A 14343-nucleotide genomic window follows, 5' to 3' on the forward strand; every position below is an offset into this window, starting at 1 on the left:
CTTGTGTGTCTCAGAAACAACTAGCTTTCATACAAAAATGATATTATGATTGTTCTCCTTCCAGCAATTATATATCTAAGAGAATGTGTGGAAACTTGCTCTGCATGGCAAACTATCGAGAACATAAGAAGAAAACTAGGTGGGTGCTCTTTTCTTCACTGAACTCTAAAACTCACAGGAGATATATAAATATATATATATATAGAGAGAGAGAGAGTTAATTAATGTGTCTGCTGTCAATGCTATCTCTGTTATTTATTGCTGCCATCAAGGCCTTTAAAGTATAATATTCAGGTTCTTGATTCTTTAACCTCCTATTTCTAATGTCAATGTTATACAGTACATGATCTCATCAATGGTGAGGAAGGGAGTGGAGAGAAGGCATAAGCATACCTATCTTTCTGTAACAGAATTTGGTTACTGTTGAAATGATTCATACTGATTCCTGGTCCTCCTCTGCAAATCATGCTGCCTCTCCAATTTTGTTCTGCATTTCCAGTAATCAATTCAAATCTCTTTGGAAATCACAGTGTTTATGTGTAAGTGTACACAATGCAGGCTCCCTGGGTATAACATGTAAGCTACTGTGTGTATTTCAAAAGATGAAATAGGTTGCAAATAAAGCAGGGAATGGATTTTTTAACTTGACTTTTGGATAAAGAGAGAAAAACAGACATGGATCAATGATCATTTTTCTTTTTTCACTTGTAACTATGGTGTATGTGTGTGTGTGGGTATATGTGTATGTGTGTGTGAATTTTACGCACAGATCTTTAACAGCTTGGTAAGGACTAGCAATGTGTGTTCATCATGACATTGCATCAGCCTTAGATCAAGACCATGATCTTGTAATTGGTCACTGCAAGATTCAGACTTGAAACAACACCACAGCATCTCACTAATTCTTACTGATTGAAGACTATTTTTCTCATTGAAATCATCAAGTATTTGTAGGCACTTGTCACAGCACTTGTCATTACATATACCACTACTGCCAGGTACAACCATTTAGGGCCAAATTTTGTGCTGATCTAAGTTCTAAGCAGTGCCATAAAACCTACTGTTTGTGTCATAATGAAGTCATGCCAGCACATCATGTAGTTTTGGTGGTGGTGGGAGTTGGTTATCAGATGATAAGGACTTTTCTCATAATAATGTTTTGACTCAAAACTTTTGAGAAGTTTTCAAATGGTGAGAACAGAAATGCTAAGAAACCATAGTTGTCCACTGCATTGCTCTGGAAATGAAAAATTTTGAAACTCAGTAACTGAGTACCTCAAATGCACTGTAATACTTAATACATGATGGAAAGAAAAGGTCATATTGACAACGAGTAAGGTGATCATGCTCTATGCTTGCTGTGCATTTGATATAATTGGCCTACAAGGCCATTTTCCTACATTAATGATTTTAACTGAGGCATGAAATATCTATTTTTTTGAAAAATATGCTGCAATAGATGCAATTTGCAGCTTCAGTTAGGTTATGAGAGATGCTGATAAATAGATCTTCTATCATCAGGAGTTCTTGATGATTTGTAACTTAATGAGGCTATTCTCACGACTAACAAAGCCTAGCCCGATTTTTGCTGCTCGTGTAAACCACCCCTTAGCCCAGGTTAGCGCAGCATGCGCTCCGCTAACCGAGGTTAATGGATTGTGTGCTGCCATGGTGTGGCTCCGTGCTACAGCAACTCACGAGGAGACCCCTGACCAGGACAGTGGCTAAAAAGCAGTCTCCCAGCTCAGGGGTTTCTCCAGCATGCCCTACACACTCACGCAGGACATGCTGGAACTACCAGGGGCCGCATGGCCCCCAAACTCCCAAGCCCCCGCTGGCTCCATGATGGAGCCGGCATTTGTGTGGGTGGCCGATCTGGCTGCATCTGTGGGGAGAGCAGGCTTAGTCCACTCTTCCCGCAAACCCTTTCAAAGCAGGTCTCGCTGGAATCCCAGAAAGCCAGTCCCATGCTACTTACTACAAAGCTCCCAGACTTGCTGCCTTCTCCCAGTTTGGCTACTGTGTTTCTGAGGGAGGCTATCAGGCCATCTCTCTGCACTGCCAGGCTGCCCACTGGTCCTAATATCTTCCATCTACAAGCAATGCTGGGACAATGGTGATCTGTTGGAGGCTGGGGAGGAGACAACTGGCTTAACTCAGATTATAATACTTTCAACACATTTTCTTCTTTGATTAATGGATATACATGGCAAAATAACATCTTCAGGCATAACAAACATTTTCCAAAGAGGATAGTTTCATTTGCTTGAATTTTCACATTAGTATAGTGCAGCGGGGAAATGACTTGACTAGCAAGTCAGAGGTTGCCAGTTCGAATCCCTGCTGGTATGTTTCCCAGACTATGGGAAACACCTGTATCGGGCAGCAGCAATATAGGAAGATGCTGTAAGGCATCATCTCATACTGTGAGGGAGATGGCAATGGTAAACCCCTCTTGTATTCTACCAAAGAAAACCACAGGGCTCTATGGGAGCCAGGAGTCGACATTGACTCAATGGCACACATTATTTTACTTTATGCAGAATAATCCATAACTGATTTAGATCTGTCCACCGCAATCCCATTTATATGATGTATACATGGGACTTTCAAAACATGCAGATTATCAGAAGGCCTGATAAACAACAGCACTAAGTATAATTGGCTCCCTTGCTATGAGACTGGATATGGTACACTCTTGAAATCCATACAAGTAATTTCAAAAAGCCAGTGTTTGGCAAGGGATTTCATAAATCAGTGTGTCTGTGTAAAAAAATCTACAAGCAGAAAGATCAGCTGTTTCAGCTGATGTAACACTTTCCGTGTTGCCTTTGCTATGTGGCATTTATTTTCAGACTTTTGTACTATTGCAAGTAATTTCAATTTGCAATCATTTCTTAAACTGATTTTAACTAGATTAATCATATTTCTTCCTGCTAAGCACCTCTTTCATGCAGAGTGTGAAACAAAAATCCCATTGTAATGCTTATTGGCATTGACCCTCAACAAAAGAACAGTGAAGAATTGAAGTTAATGAAGCAATTTGGTGGGTACCTGGATTCAGCAACCTGGGAGGCTGCTGTAGGGGTGGGAATGCTGATTAAGGGCTCAACTGAGCATTAGAAGGCTAAAATTTCAAAGGTTGCAGCTGAACATCTTAGCTGAAAGCACTACTGATTGCAGCATTGAAGATTTGGCAAAGGTTTGTACTGTATCTGCACTCTTGGGATGATCCTCCGTGAACAAAACCACATCTATCCATGTCTAGAATTAGCCTTGCTGCTCCTAAGATTTAAATAAAGTAACCAGGGGTAAATGTAGGTGCACAGGCCCCAAAGTGATGTGTGGAAGGTTGGATGGCTGGAGCATGGAATTCAGATTAGAACGACCTGGAAAGATTCAGAAAGATCCAGCCATGTACATCACCTTGGTCCAATCAAGCTAATCTACTTCCCAGAGTGGTCGGGCGAAGAGCCATGTACACTTTAAAGAAAGGGTGGGGGAAACTATAATGCATAAGTGAAAGCATGTGCCAGTCAGAGTTACTGATGTCTAGAAATGTTTGGCAAGTGGCAAGAGAAGTGAGCATGTCCCATGGGCACTGATGCAACTACTGGGCCAGTCACCTCTTTCAGCCTAACCTACTTCACAAGGTTGTTGTGAAAGAGAAACTCAAGTATGTAGTATACCGCTCTGGGCTCCTTGGAGGAAGAGCGGGATATAAATGTAATAATAATAATAATAATAATAATAATAATAATAATAATAATAATACACCTGTCTGACTGTGTAAACAAGAAATAATACTTTAACCACTTCCGAGCTTCTGAAAAGCTACCACCTATGCAAGGTCTATCTATCTATCTATCTATCTATCTATCTATCTATCTATCTATCTATATGCAAGTGTTTGGAAGTTGTGGCTGGTACAGGTGGGACTGTAAAGAAGTGGGGGCGGGCGGGATGAGCCACAGCTATAGCTTATTCTCACCCTTCTCACCCTGCCCTGCTGGCTCGCTCTCTATCTTGCCTCACCCTGCCACAGTGTTAACCCCAGGTGCTCAGACGAATCATTTGCCAGGTTGGGGATTTCAACTGGGTTGGCATTAACACTGTGATGGGTCAAGGCGAGAGGGAACGAGGCAGCCAAGTGGAGAAAGAATGGACCACAGCTGTGGCTCATTCTCCACACACACCCCAATACTGGCAACCATTAGTGTTTAGTTTAGAAATGTGCAATCAACTCCAAGATTGTACATTCTATGCCACTTATGTACATAACACATTCTATGGCATTCATTGCATATACACACATCCCATCTTTTCTGTGAAATTGGAGTCAAAGCCAGTGTTTTTGGTGAGTAAGCAGCTTGGGAAGAGCGCATACAGAGATGCTGAGCAAGCCCAGACTTCTCTGTTTTGAATCTGATAATCCTAGACCTCCTTAGCTTACTGGCCCACAGCCTTCCAGAGTTTCCATCCTTTTGTTTATGTGTTGCACTTGTATCCCACCTTTCTTCCATCATGGAATTCATTCAGGTACTGATCAGACCTAGACTTGCTTAGCTCCAGGTAGGTGGCTGTAGCATGTGTTTTCAGAAAATGAACAGAATTTGCTGGGTTTTGTGTTCTGGTCCTGCATGATGAAATTAAGTAGTTGAAGCTCTTCATGACATACCAGTTTGTAGACATACAGTACACTAAGAAGCAGAAACGCAAAGTTGCTGGCAAACCTTGGTGTTGGCTTGAAGTTGCTGAGTGCACATATGCTAGGAGAACAGAGCACATAATCCATTGCTACAGTTACTTTTCTAAAAAAATTGCAATGTATTGCATTTACAAGGAACAGCACATTTTGTTCATACATATTGCAGCACTGCTAATGTACATTTCAGTGCTTCAGAGTAGGAGAAACCAGGCTTTATTACGTTATCTAGAGATCCAAGTGCATAGTCATTGTAGAAAAGAACATTTTGGGGGGCTCTTTAATGGTCGTGAGTGAAGCCATCTGAAAACTGTATGCAAAGTGATTGGAGGCACAGTCCACTCCACTATAAAGCTCTCAGATCTGTTGCGCTCCCAGTCTGATCAACTAGTTTTTGAGGGAGGTGTTGTTAGGCTATTTTTCTGCACTGCCAGGCTGCCTGACAGTCCGCCTTAGACTCCAGATTTAATGTGGATTAAAGCTTTGGAATTGATCTGACTTGGAACCCTGGGAGCTTGAACTTTATTCATGAAATGGAGTGATTTACAGAGTTGCCAGGATTCTTGGTTAGGATCTGCAACAATTAAACCAACATGTAACTGATATAACTGTTTAGTGGCCATGTTCTCATGACCACAGGGAGCATGGTTAAAAAGCCGGCCGCAATCACTGAGCCTCATGCACTCCTGCAAAGTATGACATGAGAACCTGGAATTTCTGGGCAACCGTAATCAAACCACTGTGGTTAAACAGCATTTAACCAGGACTGAGATATTGATCCTGGTTAAATGCTGTTTAATCACAGTGGCTTGACCAGGATTGCTTGGAAATTCCAGGTTCTCATTTCATACTCCACGGGACACAGTTAACTCTTTAACCACGCTCCCCATGGTTGTGAGAACACAGTCAATAAAGACTTATGATTTGTATAGAAAGGCATAGGCAGAGCCCTGCTGGATCAAACCAAAGGTCCATCTACTTAAGAACATAAGAACAGCCCTGCTGGATCAGGCCCAAGGCCCATCAAGTCCAGCATCCTGTTTCACACAGTAGCCCACCAGATGCTGCTGGAACCCCACAGGCAGGAGCCGAGGGCATGCCCTCTCTCCCGCTGTTACTCTCCTGCAACTGGTACTCAGAGACATCCTGCCTTTGAGGCTGGAGGTTGCCTATAGCCCTCCGACAAGTAGCCGTTGACAGACCTCTCCTTCATGAAGTTATCCAAATTCCTCTTAAAGCCATCCAGGTTGTTGGCTGTCACCACATCTTCTGGCAGAGAATTCTACAAGTTGATTATGTGTTGTGTGAAAAAGTACCTCCGTTTGCTGGTCCTAAATTTCCTGGCAATCAATTTTATGGGATGACCCCTGGTTCTAGTGTTATGTGAGGGGGAAAAGAATTTCTCTCTATCCACTTTCTCCACACCATGCATGATTTTATAGTCCTCTATCATGTCTCCCCACAGTTGCCTTTTAAAAAAACTAAATAGCCTCAGGTGTTGTAGCCTTGTCTCTTAAGGAAGGTGCTCTAGGCCCCTGATCATCTTAGTTGCCCTCTTCTGCACCTTTTCCAGTTCTACAATGACCTTTTTTAGATGTGGTGACCAGAACTGTATACAGTACTCCAGGTGTGGCTGCACCATAATTTTGTAATTATAATATTAGCAGTTTTCTTTTCAATCCCCTTCCTAATGATCCCTAGCATGGAATTGGCCTTCTTCACAGCTGGCGCATATTGAATTGACACTTTCAACAAGCTGTCCACCACAACCCCAAGATCCCTCTCCTGGTCAGTCACCTCACCGACAGCTCAGATCCCATCAATATATACTTGAAATTGGGGGAGGGGGTTGTTCCAATGTACTTGAGCATCCTGTTTTTCACAGTGGCCAACCAGATGCTTCTGGGAAGCCCACCCAGGCTGTATGGAGCAGCAGGGATAGTGTGGGATCACGCTCCATGCTCCCACCAGATAAACATTGATCGTCTTGGGGGAACGCAAGGTTTGGGAAGCATCCCGCTGGGGTGTAATTATAATAAGGAAAGGGGAGACAGTTGTCTGGGGGCCCACTGACTTGGGGGGGCCCCCAGAGACAAGTCACATAACTGACTCCCCCAGCCACGCACCCTCCTGGGCTTCCTTCAGTTGTATTCATCCTCCGAAATTGATGTGAGCGTTAAGACCTGTTGCTACCAGAACAGCATGTCTTTCTCTAGTACCATTAAATGACTTGCATCGTCCACAATTTACAAAACCTTTTAAAAAATAATTTAGGCTGATGTTCTATTGTGCAACATAGGATATATAAATATAAAATTTTCACTATGCTTTTTGTTACCACTATTCAGCCCCATTTAAGATTTCTTTACTTCATGAGCTGAGCTTCAGTGAGGGGAGGCCCATTTTAAAATCTTGTCTCCTGGCCCACTCCAACCTTGCTATGCCCCTTCATCCCCCCCAATCTGCCTGCCCACCCAGTAGGGCATGTGAATGGCTCCTGTGTGTAGTGGTAGACATACAAATGAGAAGAGACCATGAGGCCATAAACAAGCAAGTGATTATGGCCACCATGATTATCAGTGTCATACTGAATAACCAGCACTCATTTAGTGCTTAACAGTACAGAATACAAAGATGATCCCTGAATGCATCTTGTTCTGGTACAAGGTGATTAGCTTCTAACATTGTAGTCTTCAATTTTTGAGCTAATCTTGGTGTTCCTGTTCAGATAATCTAAGCCAGTATGCTGCAGTAGTTTGGGTGCCATATTAAGACAGTGGAGAGCTGAGCTCATAATCATTACATACAGTGGTGTAGTTCTCTGGCTCTGGGTTACTTTAGGCCAGTTGTGCTCTCAGCCCAACCGATGTAACAAATTGGGCTAGGCTCTAATGCACAATGAAAAACCTGAATCATGTGTGAAGTGTTCCCTGATACAGGGCCTTCAGGGTAAATCTGTTCGATATGTGCACACCCTCCATTCCGGATGAGATGCAAACTAAAAGCCCTGTGTGAAAAAGTTCCTTGTGCTAATCTATCTTTTCAAATGTGTAATAAACATTCTCCCTTGATTGAAAAAGGTGTTTCAACTCTTGTGCATGAAGATTTGTTTTGCTCTGAAATTTGCTATTTATTCTCACCACGTGATAGGAAGAATGAGTCAACATCTAAACTAAACGTCCCATTATAAACAATGACTGAAATAAAAGGCACTTTCCTAGTTATGGTTAAATTGCACAGGGGTGGGGGGAAGGCGGAGAACTTTTAATGCATGATGTTGGAAATAGTGAATATTTTCTTTGGTGTTAAATCATAATTTCTTTCTGGTTTATCCTTTTTATTTCTTTAAAGAAATCTGTAGAAATATGAGGGATCAAAAAGTTATGTTGTTCAAAGGTCACCCTTCTATCAACTAGTGCTTGATAAAACAACCCACACAAACCAGGGTACTGGGTGTCCCAAGTGGAAACAGGCGGAAACAGACATCTTGCCCTGTGGAAAGATGTTTCTTTTTGGAACACCTGAAAAACATCACCAGTATAGCAATTCAGAAGAATTGCCCAGGCATGCTGATGCCTTTCTGTGGTGGCATCAAAATCTTAAGTCGTGTGTCCAGGAACGATGTCTAAACTTCTTGCATGAAAAAATTCTAGCAAAGAATGTAAATATAGGATGACTTAATACGTTACATTGCCATAATGGCTAGATAAATTCATAGTGAAGCTCTGAAAGAATTCTCAACTTCAAAAAGTTGACTGTTCAGTAACAATAAAAATAGAGTCATTTATAGAGCCTTCTATTTTACTTCACCATTTTTGTCAGGGATAATTGGTTACAGATACATTTAGCTCAGAGGCAATATTGACAAATATGTTAAAGACTGCAATATGCTGTGAGTATTGACTTGGGTACAGGTTCTGCTTCCCAATTTGCTTATTCTATGAGGTCATTCCCACAATTAAAAACTGTGTTCTACCCAGTTTTGGGAACTGTGTGTGCAGCAGCCTCCAAAATGGCCACCACTAGCACAGAGAGGCCCCAAATGGGCCATTTGAGACTGGGAAGAGGGGTAGGGGGGACATTCCCCTGCAGTCACACTCCTCAAGGCCTCTCAATGGCAGTAAGTCTGCCATTTTTTTTTTTAAAAAAGTTTCCCTGAGCTGGGTCTGAACTAGTTCGGACTTGAGCCAGAACTGGCCCAACTCTAATGTGCACAAAACCGGACCAGACCCAGTTTGGTACGAGTCTGTTTTTGTGCACACTCCTACCTAATGAAAGTGGGGTTAACTGTAAACAGCTGAATAAACTATTTTTATTTTATTTTATTTTATTTGTAAATGCACTATGCTTAAGTTGTTTTGCAATCCAAAATGTCTGAGTGAGAACTGTGGAGCAAGGGGCCTGTGTTGTGCTCTTTCTCTTTCTCCTTACAAATGCATTATATGCAGCCAAGCTGGTTGGACATGTCCAAAAACCTCACTCACTCATTCACACTATTTACGCAGTATGTCACCAATCAGTATGATTTTGTAATCATATGAAATGTTAAGGGGCCCCTGCACACGTTGATTCGCCCCCAACCCCGCAACCCCCTAGCGACAGTCTTGTAGACGTGGTTGTGTGGAAGCAAGGTAGAAGGAAAAGCTATTCAGGTTTTCCTCCGACCTTGCTTCCACACAGTCACTTCTACCCAGGTTTTCCTCCTACCTTGCTTCCACGCAACTGAAAATTGAGAGCAGACAAAGCTCCCAAACCTGGATAGAACACAGTTTTGGATTGTGTGTAACTCCTCTGCAGAGATTGTGTATATGTCAATGCTGAGCTGTGGATAGTGGCAGCCAGTTGGGGACCAAGGGTTAAAGCCAGTAGATAGAGGCCAGGATTATGCCAGGGGTCAGGCTCAGTGGGCTGTCTAGAATCAGTGGGTGAGCCAGAAGACAGAAATCAGAAACACACCAGAAGTTGAGCAGAGTGGACAGTCAGGAATCGGGGTGAGCCAGTAGCCAGGGATCAAGAACACACCAGAGTTTGAAAAAAGCCAAGCAGACAGATGAACAAGTAACCAAGAGCAACCACACCAGGAACAAGGAGACTTTGAAATGGAGGCAAGGGTTGCATCTAAGAGGAAGTGGCTTATTCTCTTTCTGCTGCAGGGGGAGCCAATGGTTGATCCCACATCGCAAGACCTGTCCAGGGCCTAAGCCTGCTACATTGCAACAAGCTGCTGCAAGAGAAGCAACACAGAGACAAGGTAGAACATGATATTATTTCATTTTTCTCATCTTGAAGAGTTTGCTCCACTGATGTGGAGTTAATGCCAGGATAAAAGCGGTATGAGGAAATGCAACGTATTTTGGGTAAGCAAGAAACAACCAAACAGGACAATCTGCTCAAAGATACTATTCCTTTGCTTAACACTGTTGCTCAATTAATGGTTTCTGGACAAAAATTAAAATGACTATAGACATAAAACAAATTACTGCACATCAAAGAGGAGCCCTATACCTCAAAGGATGCAAAGTTTCGAATAATAAGCATTTAGAATATTTTCCTCATATTGCTGGTGACTAAGAAAATATTTTGCAAAGTGTAGTGCTATATATCACACAGACCAATTGCCAGAGATTCCATTAAAATTGTGTAATGGACACCTGAACTCTGTAATATGTTGGTGATCTCCATCTGTGCATTGAACCATATTGATCTGTGAACAATGGAAAAGAGATTAAATGGCTAACCAAAGCCTCACACAATGTGCTATTTAGGCAAACAGAAATGGCATTTTCAGCAAAGTAAAAAAAGTCTTAAACCACTTAGAGACAGTTATAGGACCTGAGTAAGGATATACCTATTATGCTTTGTAGATAAATGCTGTAGAGAGTGCAGTTTGGATTTTTCAGCTGCTCTTTGCATCCTTCCAATCTGCTGGTCAATGTTATTTGTGGCTTTTCTCTCATTGCTTTGTATACTTCTTCTTTCATCTCATACTTTTCCTACTTTGGGCAGCCTGGCCTGCTCCCAGTTGCACTCCAGTTCTCCCACATTCCTTCTTGATTTTCCAAGAAAGAAGAGTTTCCTAAATCTAACCACTATTCATATTTAGAATAGCTTCCTTTTTCATTGGCTATGCTTTCATAGCCTTCACAGCATCCTAACTCAAAGGAATTTAGTAGTAAAGTTTTTCCCATCACCTCTCTGCATGCCAGTATATAGCTAAATATCTGTGAGCCCTTTCTCATGATCAGTGAGAAGGGCTTGGCGGCGGGAGGTGGAAAAGGCTGCTCAAACCTACCTTCCCTGCAGATAATTCCTCCGTCCTTCCTGGGTGGGCAGGTCACCCGGCCAGACAATTGCCGGTTGCCCCTGGCAGCACAGAGGGTTGGCGGCCAGGCGTGTCATCCCAGCCCTTGGAAATCCCACAATGCACCATGCAAGTGTGTGGTGCATTATGGGGATTCCCTTGGCATTGGCCAAGAGCCCTGCAGTCTCTGTGTTGGCTACAAGCAGCTGATGCTGACAGACAATCACAAGAACGGGGCGCTCACTCCCTTAACCCTGTTTAAGAGGGTGGCTCCGCAGGCAGGGTTGCTGCCGTGGCACTGCCAGCATCTGCTTGCCTGCCACTGCTTCTCACGCACAGCCAAGACCAAGCTTGGCTGCCTTAGCCAGGTCTTGGCTGCATGTGAGAACAGCCTCTATATATCTAGAGCAGGGCCATTAAAAAGGTGGCAACCTTGTTCATACCGCTACTAATATGATATTCTGTATACTAAATTCAATTAAATATATAAAAGTTTAAAATTTCACATTGCCTACCACTGAGGTTCAACTAGATATGAGGCTTGTTCATATGGCTGCCGGTGGGGTAGGAGAAGCACCCGGCCTGGTTAGGAGAGCTGGTGTCATGCCCCCACTTGAGGACTCGGAGGAGGGGGGCAGTGGATGTACCAGGAGGCAGGGAGATGTCAGAAGAGGGTCAGGTTGGCGATCTGAGCTGGGAGGCATCTGAAACAGGTCAGGGTGAGAGCTTGCTGCGGGAGGAGCCAATGGGGCAGTATGATCTTTTGAGGGAAGGGTCAGAGTCTGGGCAAGAGGAGGAACGACCATGGTCTCCTAGACAATGTAGGCGCGAGAAGTGTCAGCGACAGTTGACCGAATGGAAGAAAAACAGCCGGCTGTTAGCAAAAAGGCAGCACGAGACTGACTGAATTTGTGGCAGCTGCCGGGGGTGGATTGAGTGCACCAGGCTGTCGGCTATAAATTCTGCAGCTTGTGCTTGGAGCAGACTGCTGTGCGGGAGTCTAATCAGCCTGCATGATCCTAGTCTGAAGGATCGTGACATTGGAAGCTAGACCCTGAAACTCCACAAGAAGGTCTGGTTGATTGGAGTCAAGGGGAATTGTTGGGCATGGACTATTTGTGTTGTATTCTGGGACTGCCTGTTTGTTTGAACTAAGTGTTCTTCAGTAAAGCTGAAATCTGAGACCTATTTACATCTGGCTACTGTGTCCAGATTTATGAGCAGTTAATTTGGGTTGGCAGGCTCCTGACAGCTGGGCACGCTCCCAATATTTGCTTATGTGCTTTTAACCATTAAGGTAGGAGATGGGGAGAATGATTGTGTGTGCGGTGGCAGTTGGGTAGGACAAGCATGCCCTACCCAGATTCTGTCCCCAGCATTTCTCCCAGGTAGGAGGAAAAATAATTCGACCCAACTGCCATCCCATTCACAATCATTCTCCCTGTCTCCTACTTTAACGTTCGCAAGCACACATCAAAAATTCGGGAGCACACCTGGCTCTCCTACTCAGGCTTCTTCTAGCCTGTTGACAGTCAACAGGGTAGTGAACAAGCCCATGCTGTTAAATGCACCATCGTCTAGCTGGGGGAGGTTTTTTAAAATTCTTTAAAATAGCAGTTGTGTGGGAACTCATTCCAGTTCAGGACCATGGCATGCTTAACCCCCTATTCTGTGTTGTTTTCCCACAGAAAATATCCACTGAAGCTGCTAGGGGCCCATGAAAGCACTATTTGCTTTAACAGAACCTTCAGCTAGGGGAATGGTGTGTGCGTGTGCGTGTGTGTGCGTGTGCGCGGGGGGCGGGGTGGGATGACACAGAAACAAATGGTTGGACAATCTCTACATTCTGTGGCCTGATCTGGATTGGACCCCTGTGTGACTGCTTTTTTAATGTAAAAATAAACCCCTAACTAGTCATTGATGCATTTAATGTCACATGAAGTCCGGCCATGAAGCTGAGCTAAAAATTAATTGAAACCAAACAAAAGCAAAAGCTCAGACTGGACTGAGTCAAATCCATTCACATCCAAGTAGCAACCCTAGAAGAGGCTGGTGTTGTTTCATTATATTTAGAAAATCATAGATGTATTAATAATGCGGTAATGTTCCATACATACACATGCCATCACCACATGTAGATCTTTTTACAAGCCTCTAATCTATTGTGCATGTGTGCAACTTCTTCTGTAATAGGATTAGCAGGTGGACAAATATGCATATGAGACAGAAAAGGACGAAAGAGAAATATTTGAAATTCAGAATCCATTCCTGGAGTTCTGAGGGGCTGCTTATATACCCAAGATGCCAAGGGGCTTCTTCAGATGCTGTTTTATATGCACTGAGAGTCTCTATTGTGAGGTGTTTTAATTCCCTCAGCTAATTTATATTTACCTATTCCTCTCTCTTCCTAGAACACTGACATCACAGCTTCCTAATAATTTATGAAAATGTGAGGAAAAGGCATATGTGTGTGTAACGAAGAACTTTCCCAGGGCTTCCAATTAACATTTGCCTCAAAACAGGGACATCCCTTGGTTTTTGGGGATGTAATATCAGGCCAATGTTGTAGCTGATTGAACATAGTATGTAAATAGGGCTAATGTGAATAACTGTACATGCACACATCTGTATGTGCATACACTGTACACAGATCTAACCTGTGTTCAACATAATGTGTCAATAAGGCTAAATAAGGCACAGAGAGGAATTATACTGCTGTATGCATGTTCAAAATAATTTGTAAATAATTACGTCCATACAGATCTGTACATGCATATACTGTGCATAGATTGTACATGTATTGAACATAAAGTGTGAATAGGGCTTCTGCATGGAGGAGGAGGAAGACCCACCACTGGGAGCTCATGTTAACTAGTCATTAAAAGTTGTGCTGTCTTTTTACAGGACTGCTCATCATTTGCTTCAGGATCAGCTGGTCTTGCCTAATGAGGCAAAGGTGGCTGCTGCTAGGACAAAAAACAAACAGCATGGGGCAGTGGCTTCTCCTTCCTCTCTGAGGGAACACGGCATGGTTAGCTAGTCTGCAAAGCCTTTATGGCTCTGCTGGCTGTACATGGGAGAATGGGAGACCCTGCCCTTCCTCAGAATTCCAAATAAGCCCGGGGGACTCCCATCCATGCACTGGACAAAGCCTAACTTGCCTGTTTGCCACAAGAAGGTAGATTTCATTTAAATACTAGGAATACGTTCCTAATATAATAAAGATTACTTCATCAATGAAATAAACCACTGAAAGAATATTTTCTGGGAAGATTTCAAAAGAAGATTGGAGAGCAGCTGTCAGCGATGTTTTAGTACCGAATGTCCGCTTATAGGT

General features: G+C 43.1%; 1 protein-coding gene across 7 annotated transcripts in view; it reads left to right on the forward strand.

The window, feature by feature from the left end:
• NAV3 (neuron navigator 3) overlaps window positions 1–14343 on the forward strand; it is an 840967-nt gene that overhangs the window by 35870 nt on the left and 790754 nt on the right. For 5 of the 7 annotated variants that reach the window (XM_053252192.1, XM_053252184.1, XM_053252193.1 and 2 more), the window contains 2 exons: window positions 65–139; window positions 9859–9956. The gene's annotated coding sequence lies outside the window, so the exon portion shown is untranslated. The remainder of the gene's footprint in view (window positions 1–64; window positions 140–9858; window positions 9957–14343) is intronic. The other 2 variants (XM_053252189.1, XM_053252195.1) reach the window with 1 other exon arrangement.

The sequence above is a fragment of the Hemicordylus capensis genome, chromosome 5 (genome assembly GCF_027244095.1).
Source record: "Hemicordylus capensis ecotype Gifberg chromosome 5, rHemCap1.1.pri, whole genome shotgun sequence".
NCBI lineage: Eukaryota > Metazoa > Chordata > Lepidosauria > Squamata > Cordylidae > Hemicordylus > Hemicordylus capensis.